This window comes from Eptatretus burgeri, chromosome 9 (assembly GCF_056783735.1).
Source record: "Eptatretus burgeri isolate ZD-2024b chromosome 9, Ebu_testis_v1, whole genome shotgun sequence".
Classification (NCBI taxonomy): Eukaryota; Metazoa; Chordata; class Myxini; order Myxiniformes; family Myxinidae; genus Eptatretus; species Eptatretus burgeri.
In genome coordinates this window covers 66,085,864-66,095,863 of record NC_140969.1, presented here as the reverse complement: position 1 = coordinate 66,095,863, position 10,000 = coordinate 66,085,864, and the positions used below count along the sequence as shown (strand labels likewise).

At 44.2% G+C, this 10,000-nt stretch overlaps 1 protein-coding gene across 3 annotated transcripts in view; it reads left to right on the top strand.

Moving 5' to 3' along the window:
• Positions 1-10,000, top strand: part of LOC147020253 (atrial natriuretic peptide receptor 1-like) — a 252,988-nt gene that overhangs the window by 2,536 nt on the left and 240,452 nt on the right. The gene's annotated exons all lie outside the window — the stretch shown is intronic.

Below are 10,000 nucleotides of genomic sequence, written 5' to 3'. Positions count from 1 at the left end.
GTCTGACTGCACTACAGTGATATCACTTCCTATACTTTTATGTGGTGCTATTCCCCATTAAACTCCAATGTGCCAGCTCCATTAAAAACCTTACACCTTGATTAAAAAAACAAAAATAAATAAATAAGGGAAGTTAGAAGAGTGCATTATATGTAAATAATAATTCAAATTTCTGTGAAAGTGAATTTAATAACACAGTTACCTTTAAGTATCGAAATACAGTTATTTCAGAAAGTATTCACACCCCTCGACTTTTGTCCCATTTTGTTGTGTTACAGCCTGAATTTAAAATCGATCAAATTTGAATTTTTGTCACCGATCTACACAAAATACCCCATAATGAAAAAGTGAAAACATCTTTTTAGAATTTTTTTACAAATTAATTAAATGCGAAAAGCTGAAATGTCTTGTGTCAATAAGTATTCAGCCCTCTGAGTCAATACTTTGTGGAACCACCTTTGGCAGCAATTACAGCTTCGAGTCTTCTTCGGTATGTCTGTATCAGCTATGCACATCTTGATTTGGGGATTTTTCCGATTTTTCCTTGCTGATTTGCTCAAGCTCTGTCAAGTTGAATGAGGAGTGTTGGTGAACACCAATCTTCAAGTCTTTCCACAGATTCTCAATGGGATTCAAGTGTGAGCTTTGGCTGGGCCATTCAAGGGCTTTCATGTTCTTGTTCTGAAGTCATTACAGTGTTGCTTTGGCTGCATGCTTGAGGTCATTGTTCTGGTAGAATGTAAATCTTCGCCACAGTCAGGTCTTTTGCACTCTGAAGCAGGTTCTCCTCAAGGATTTGCCTATATTTGGCTCCATTTCTTGTTCCCTCTATCCTTACAAGTCTCCCAATCCCTGCCATTGAAAAGCATCCCTATAGCATGATGCTGCCACCACCATGCTTCATGGTAGGGATGGTGTTAGATGGGTGTTGAGCTGCACTCAGTTTCTGCCAGACGTAGTGCTTTGCATTCAGGCCAAAGAGTTCAATTTCCGTCTCATCAGACAACAGAATCTTTTCCCTCATGTTCTCAGAGCCTTTCACGTGCCTTTTTGAAAACTCCAAGCATGCTGTCATGTGCCTTTTTCTCAGTTGCGGCTTCCATCTGGCCACTCTCCCATAAAGCCTAGATTTGTGAAGTGCTGCAGAGATTGTGGTCCTTCCGGCAGGTTCTCCCATCTCAGCCAAAGAACTCTGTAGTTCTGTCAGAGTGGTCATTGGTTTCTGAATCACCTTCCTGACTAAGGTCCTTCTTGCCCAGTTTGGTTGGATGGCCAGCTCTAGGAAGAGTCTGAGTCCTTCCATGTTCTTTTCATTTCCTAATGATGGAGCTCACTGTGTTCTTGGTAACTTTCAACACTCTAGAAATTGCTTTATGCCCTTCCCAGATTGATGTCTCCTCACAATTCTATCTGAGAGTTCTACAGACTATTCCTTGGACTTCATGGGAGAGTTTCTGCTCTGCCTTGCACTGTCAACTGTGGGACCTGAAATAAAAAGGTGTCTTTCTTTCTAAATCATGTCCAATCAATTGAATTGGCCACTGGTGGACTCCAATCAAGTTGTAGAGACATCTCAAGGACAAAGGAAATTTGATGCACCTGAGCTCAATTTGGAGTGTCATTGCAAAGGGGTTGAAGACATTGACTCGAGACATTTCAGCTTTTCATTTTTGATTGATTTGAAAATTTTCTAAAAACACGTTTTCACTTTGTCATTCATTATGAGGTATTTTGTGTGGATCAGAAACAAAAAAAATTACATTTTAATCCATTTTAAATTCAGGCTGTAACACCACAAAATGTGACGAAAGTCGAGGGGTGTGATTACTTTCTGAAGGCACTGTAAGTATTTTCAAGTGTTTGTGCGTTTATACGTTATTCTTTCACAGCCAAACCGTAGCACCTAGAGGCTGCAAATTTTGGTTGTATGCACTTCAGGATCTGGGAAAGGTTTTAATCTCCCACATGTTGGCCTTGACATCCGTTTTGAAGTCACCAAAGGCCACTATATAAAGTGCATGTTGGATTGTGAGGTCAGGTAATGCTGCCACAAACAAAATGTAACCACCACGAGGCCAACAACTCCATATATTTTCAATGTTCAGCACGTCCCGAAACCTCCGCCGGGAAAAGCTCACCCAGCTGGGCAGCGCAGGGTGTCACCAGTGCTGGGTAGCCCCTGCTCGCATTAAAAAAATTAGGAAATTGAAAAACTTTTATTTTTGTGACATATCATCAGCATTGGTAATATCCACTTCCAACAAAGGAAAATATGCAGGAAACAGTTTGTGGATTTTTGTACCGTAAATAAATTATTGAGGCAATCAATACCAGTTACATTTAAAACATAAATTACAAGAAACCACAATAAAAGTTGCAAATTAGTGAATTTGTAAAATTAGTTTTTATCAGCTTGTTCCCTTGCTTGAAAGTCTATGAATGAGTGAGTTCAGAATGGCAACAAGGAAGCAACTTTCAACATAACAGCATGTGAAGATGCAATCTTCATCTACTCCCACTTATTCTCCTTATGCCACCACCTTCTTTCCACCCTGATATACTTCCACTCAACTCAGTCACCTACTAATTCCTTCAACCCCTCATACACTCCCACTTGTATCCCTTCTCTCACTTCCTTTTCTACACCTTCACCAACTTCCTTTTTAACTCCTTCGCCCACTCCCCTCTGTCCCTTCAATGACTTTCCCCCTCCACACTTCCCCCTTTAACCATTGATCAACTCCTTCATACCTTTTCACCCACTTCATCCTTTACCCATCCCCCCACCAACACCCCTCTATCTATTTATCCATTCCTCTGTTTACCTATCCACCCAATCTCCCAAATTGTTTGGATCATCTGTGAGTCTACTTCAAATTTTACTTTCATGCAGAGAATACAGTACAGTGTAGTATTATAATAATTCCCACAATTTAATGTTAAAACATAAGTTGGGTGTAACAGTGCCAATTCCCTAAAACCTCTGCCATGCTCCCTGAGCACAGCCTGCATTTTAAAGCTAATTTTGTTCAACGGTGCAAGAGTGCACACAAGTAAAACAAACAAACGCCTCAAATGATCATACTTTCTGATGTTTATGGTTTTCGTGCAGAGAATTACATTATGATTTGTATTATCCACTGCTACTGGGAATGGCGCTGCATGATACATATTTACATTGAGAATTTGCGTCGCCAATGCGGCTGAACCAAACGGGGCTATTAATTGTTTTAGATCCTCGTGGAGGATCGTGGAGGATCACGAACGGCTTACTCACGTTGTTGTTCTTGTGGACTTTTTGTTTCACAGCCTACAGTTTTCATCGAAACTTCCTGAAACTTGGCATGTATAGGTAAAAATACCCTGCGCAGACAGTAACGATCTCCTATTTTGATAATTCCTCCTACAAAAAAAGTTATGACCTCAAAATATCTCTGCTAATGGAAATCGCCGAAAAAATTATCTCCGAAACTAGGCAAGCTCTTTGAATTGTTTGTGGGAATCGAACAGGGCATTAGCAGAGATGAATTATCGCACATATGATACATCACTATGATGTCATATCAATTTTTATGACGTCATTCCTATTTTTTGACATTTATTGTTTTTTGTTTCATTTGTTTCACAACCTTTTTGTTTCATTTGTTTCACAACCTAGTTTTCATCGAAACTTCCTGAAACTTCACATATATAGGTAACAATACCCTGTGCAGACAGTAACCATCTCCGATTTTGAAAATTCCTCTAGAAAAAATGTTATGACCTCAAAATATCTCTGCTAATGGGAATTGCCAAAAAAATTATCTCCGAAACTAGGCAAGCTTTTTGAATTCTGTTTGTGGGAATCGAACAGGGCATTAGCAGAGATGAATTACCGCACATATGATACATCATTATGATATCATATCAATTTTTATGACGTCATTCCTATTTTTTGACATTTTTTGTTTCACAACCCAGAGTTTTCATCGAATCTTCGTGAAACTTGCCATGTATATGCAGAAAGCCCACGCACAGGCAGTAACCATCTCCGATTTTGGAAATTCTTCCTAGAAAAAAAGTTGACGTCATAATATCGCCGCTAATGGAAATCGCCTATACCATTATCTCCGAAACTAAGCAAGCTTTTTGAATTTTGTTTGCGGGAATCAAGCCAGGCATTAGCACAGATAATTTATCGCAAACCTGATACATCACAATGACGTCATCTTCGCTTTTATGACGTCATCAATAAGAGGACGAGGATCTTAGCTGATTCGAGCTTGTTTTTTCACCACCTAAAATCTCCCTGGGTACACCCTGAGAAGAACAACCAAGTTTCAACCCGTTCTGTCCAGCGGTTTAGGAGTGCATACAAGACGGACAGACACACTGATAAAGGTGGCTTGAGATATGTATATGTGTGTACATATATATATATATATATATATATATATATATATATATATATATATATATATATATATATATATATATATATATATATATATATATATATATATATATATATATATATATATATATATATATTGTTGCGAATTCGCGCCCGCCGGCATGCGATCGGCCACGTAACTCGAATCGTGGCACGTCGCCCACGGGACGGACAATTCAGTCGTGACCCTCCGGGAACTATCGCCCGGAGCCAGTCACGGGTGGGGGTTTAACCTCACCACGATCGTGCCAATTGTCCACCCGCGCAGGATAGGGTTGCTCGCCAAATTCGACCAACCTAAGTACCTGCGCGAGTGGTAGACCGGGCGATCGTACCACGCCACAAGCCGACACTGGACACGAACGGCTTAAGAGGTTCGTTCCGTATTACAGGGATAACCGAGCGGAGTTCTCGTCGGCCTTGACGGTTCTGATTAATTACCGGGCGTTTTAAACCCACTACGAATCTCTTACGCGATGCAGGATGGAGAGTCAATAAAAAGGAAGGAGACGAAGCAGAGCAGGAACAGTTCAACAAGCAAGCATTTTATTCACACACACACACACACACACGCACGCATTTACAGCCATTCAATTATGCAACAAAAGCAAATGCAGAGTTAAAACCGACTCTACGCGTACACACGGCAACAATTACACAGTTCTAATTGAAAGATGGCACCACCAAAAGCATTTACGCAAAAAGCAAAGGAAGAAAGCCACCCTCACAGGCAAGGAGGCAAACAGGCCCGTAGACCAAATGAACGTGGATCCCGGAAGATCGGCCAGGTCCACGAGACCGGGGAGGTCTTACCCGCGTCCTCATGACGCGATGGTGGGCAAGCCGCAATGTTCAAGCAGCTGCGCCCCGACTCCGTGCCCTGGCGTGGTCGGCAAGTCCTCTCTGGCGTGCTCCACGTTTAGGGTGGGGGGGGGGAACGGGGGCCCCCCTCGGCACTATCTCAGCGCACTATCGGGGGGGGGGAGAAATCGTTGATGCTCAGGGAGAGGGGTATGGCTGGTCGGCCTGGATCTCGCGACGAGTCGAGCGACCCCCACACCGAGACCTCGTCGCAGTCCGTCGTCTCGCCTGCACCTCCTCCGCAACTTCTCTCCAAGCTCGACTCACCCTCTCTCAGTTCCACTCAGCTCTTCCCCTCTCTTCTCCCTACTCACGCTCTCAACTCCCGCCCTCAACTCACGCTCTGCCCCGCTCTTCTCCCAACTCACCCTTAGCTCCACCAGTTCCACACTCTCCTCGCGAGTCGCCTTGCGCTCATCTCTTTATAGGTCTCAGGAGGAGCCGACATGCAAATATGCAGATCGAAACGCGATTGGAGGCGGGGCCACGCCACCCTCTGTTCAGCCATTGGTCGGGCAAAAAGGGGCGTGAACCTCCCTTGATCCGCATATCTGCATAAACGGACTTCACATACACGCGCTTGGAGGCGGGGCCAAGCCGCCTCGCGTTCGCCCATTGGACGGAGGGGAAGTGGGCGTGAAGCATCCTGGATCCGAATTTTCCCCTCGGAAAGGCCGCCATTCGCGCTCGCGGCTCGGTGCGTTTGGCACCAATCGCCGAACGGGCCCTAGACAGCTCAACGTTCAGTGTTCACAGGTGGTGCGGTTGTTGGTTGTGAAGGAGAGAGGCAAAGGTGGTGGAGGGTTTTCGGTGGTGGTTTGATGGTTATGGTGTCGTTTGGGAATGGCGGTGAAGCGATGTTTGCGGGATGGAGTTGTGAAGGTAAGGGTAGTGGCTGTTTGCGTTGTTGGTGGCTTAATGGTCGAAAATAATAATAGAGAAAGAAAAAATGGCTAACTGAAGGATCGCAGCCCGAATGGATCACATAAATTCCCTCTATACAACGGGTGTTGTCTAACTACACATGGACTTACCGAGAAATCTCACCTGAGGACTCTTTATGGTGTAATGCGAATTTCCTCAACCGTAACAATATATATATATATATATATATATATATATATATATATATATATATATATATATATATATATATATATATATATTATACAGTCAACCCCCGCTTTATCGCGGTTCACCTATCGCTCCCCCGGTTCATCGCGGGTTTTCCCTTGGAACGTAACTAATTTTTTCTGCGGATTCCCACGGTACATCGCGGTAATAATATATAAAATATAAATTATTTAAGCAATAAATTATAACGCGTGGTGCTCGACCAGTCACACAACGCATGAGACAAAGTTTTGCTTGTGAACTTCGAATATTTTCTACGTTTTTTTCTCCAAGCCCCATGATGCCGCCCAAACGCCCTGCACCTTCTAAGGCTTCTGGCAAGGAACCGAAGCGCCAGAGGAAGGTCCTGACGCTCCAGGAGAAGGTTAAGGTGCTCGATATAATTATGCTTCGGGAAGAAAAAGGTTTGCCGCCGTAGGACGAGCACTGCTCGTACCCAGCACCTCAAAACCGACCAGACCAGACGAGTCGATCTCCAGCACCTCAAACCCAATCACTGCCAAACCGACCAGACCAGACGAGTCGATCTCCGGCACCTCAAACCCAATCACTGCCAAACCGACTGTTGTAGTAATCAACAATAGACCTTTCGATCGGCTTTATTCTCACAAAACCCATACGCATATCTACAACAACATAAATATACATAGGGTAAGAATAACAAAATACAATAACTTGCACACATAATACTGAAGGCAAACTCCATACTCTAATCCCAATTACATTCCTCAGAGTACACCATTCCTAATATAGTATATAACATACCATTACTGTTCCAGCATGACTTTCCATGGAGTACGTGGTATACGTGTCAACACCAGCCATTGACCTTCATATACAGTGCTGCCACATCCGCCCAATTTCCGTTGCCGCCAATTACAGTATGGCACTTTATTATCACAACATTCACCCCCTTCCGAGAAATCTATCTCTATAAATCTAGTCTAATAGGAGGACGAATGGTGCGACCGGATCTTCTTGGCACTGGAGGGTTATCCACAGCATCTGATTGCTGTGGAGTTGCAGGGACCATATCAGGAACGAGATCACCCCCCTCTGAGCAGGGTGCGTCTTGGGGACTACCCTGGGGAATTACATTTTCTTCAGAAGCCTGAGGTAGAATTTGGGGTTCACTCTTGGATGGGGTTCCAATTGGGGATAAGTGTCTAACAGAGACCGTAGTTTCCCTGCCATCCGGGTAGCGAATATGGGCATAGTGGGGTCCTGCTTGGAGGAGGTCGACTTCATCCACAAGGGGATCAGTTTTATTCGTGCGTACGTGACGCTTCAGCAGGACTGGCCCAGGATTGCAGAGCCAAGTAGGCACCGAGGCTCCCGAGGAAGAACGACGAGAATAGTTCAGAAGTCTTTCATGAGGGGTAGCATTGGTTGCTGTGGACAACAGTGAACGAATTGAGTGGAGAGCATCAGGCAGAACAGTCTGCCAGCATTTGATGGGTAGATTACGGGATTTTAGAGCCGTTGTGATTGCCTTCCAAATGGTACCATTGAACCTCTCCACTTGGCCATTCCCTTGAGGATTATAGCTAGTAGTTCTGCTACCAGCGATCCCCCTACTGGCAAGGAAGTCTTGTAATTCCTTGCTCATGAAGGAGGGTCCCGGTCCGAATGAATGTAAGCCGGCATTCCGAAAATAGCGAACAGCTGACAGAGGCACTTGATAACCGTGGAAGTGGTCATGTCGGCACAAGGAAATACAAAAGGAAACCGTGAATATTCGTCCACAATGTTAAGAAAATACTGATTCTTATCTGTACTCGGAAGAGGCCCCTTGAAATCTATATTGAGACGCTCAAATGGCTGAGTAGCTTTTATGAGTCGAGTCTTATCTGGTTGGTGAAACTTGGGCTTGCATTCTGCGCATATTCTACAAGATCCAACAACCTGCCGGACATCCTCGACAGAGTATGGCATATTCTTAGATTTCACAAAATGGTATAAGCGGGTAACCCCTGGGTGGCACAAGGCTTCGTGGAGGTTAAACAGTGAATGTCGATCGTGGCATGCCATCCCACAATAAGACCTGGAGAATGTATCAGAGGGAATGTTTTCTCGACCAGGAAGATACACAATGTCAAAATCATAGCAAGATAATTCCATCCTCCAACGCATGAACTTATCATTCTTTATCTTATTTTTATGCTGCTTATCAAACATATAGCTCACTGATCATTGATCTGTCTTTATAGTAAAATGTCTGCCTGTCAAATACTGTCTCCAGTGGCGAACTGTTTCAATAATAGCCTGGGCCTCCTTCTCAATAGAAGCATGACGACATTCGGGTCCCTGAAGGGTTCGGGAAAAGAAGGCTACTGGACGTCCTGCCTGGGTGAGGACTGCAGCAATTGCTACATCCGAAGCATCGGTCTCAACTTCGAAGGGTATGGATTCGTCAATCGCCCTCACCACTGAACCTTCAATGTCTTGTTTAAGAAGATGGAAAGCCGCTTCTGCTTCCCTTGTCATGGGAAATGTAGTAGTGGCACACAGTGGGCGGATCTTGCTTGAGTAGTCATATATCCATTGTGAATAATAGGCAAAGAAGCCAAGGATGCGTCGGAGCGATTTCATGTCCCGAGGCACAGGCAAGTCCTGCAAGGGTCGGAGTCGTTCCGGATCCGGGCGCATTTCCCCTCCTTCCACCATATATCCGAGAATACTGAGCCTGTTAGTTGAAAAGATGCATTTGTCTTCATTGTAAGTTATATTCTTTCTCTTCGCAGCCTCAAGAAATTTCGTGAGATTAGCATCATGCTCTTCCTGAGTCATGCCGCAAATAGTAATGTTGTCTAAGTAAGCAAATGTTCCAACCAGTTCTTCTTCTTGGATGAATGAATCCACGATACGTTGGAAGCAAGCCACTCCGTTGGTGACGCCAAAGGGAACCCAAGCAAACTGATAAAGGCGTCCACAGGCCTCAAACGCGGTGTATGGCTTATCTTCATTTCTGATGGGGATTTGATGATACGCACTACGGAGGTCAATCGTACTAAAAACACGGTATTGAGCAATCTTGTTAACAGTGTCATCTATACGAGGCAGAGGATACCCGTTAAGAAGTGTAAATTTGTTGATAGTTTCTGAATAGTCCACGGCTAAGCGTTTCTTGTGAGTTTCGTTCTTAACGACAACAACCTGTGCACGCCAAGAGGAGTTACTGGGCTCTATAATACCTTCCTTCAACATCCTTTGAATTTCCTTTTCAATGAATTTACGATCATCGGGAGAGTACCGGCGTGATCGAGCAGCAACAGGATAACAATCAGCTGTCAAGTTGGCAAACAGTTCTGGAGGGTCAACACACAGTGTACTGAGTCCACAGATAACAAGAGGAGGCAAACTACCTCCATATGTCAGTGTAACACTATCATGCAGTCCCTGAAAATCCTGGCCCAAAACTATATCTGAACACAGCTGAGGGACTATGGACAGACGCACATCTTGGTAGCACCGACCATTTACTTTGATATTGACTCGACAGAACCCTGATGTCTGAGTGGTGAAGGAAGTGGATGCCATGGAAACATTGCCTTGGGTGTGATGGACACTTAA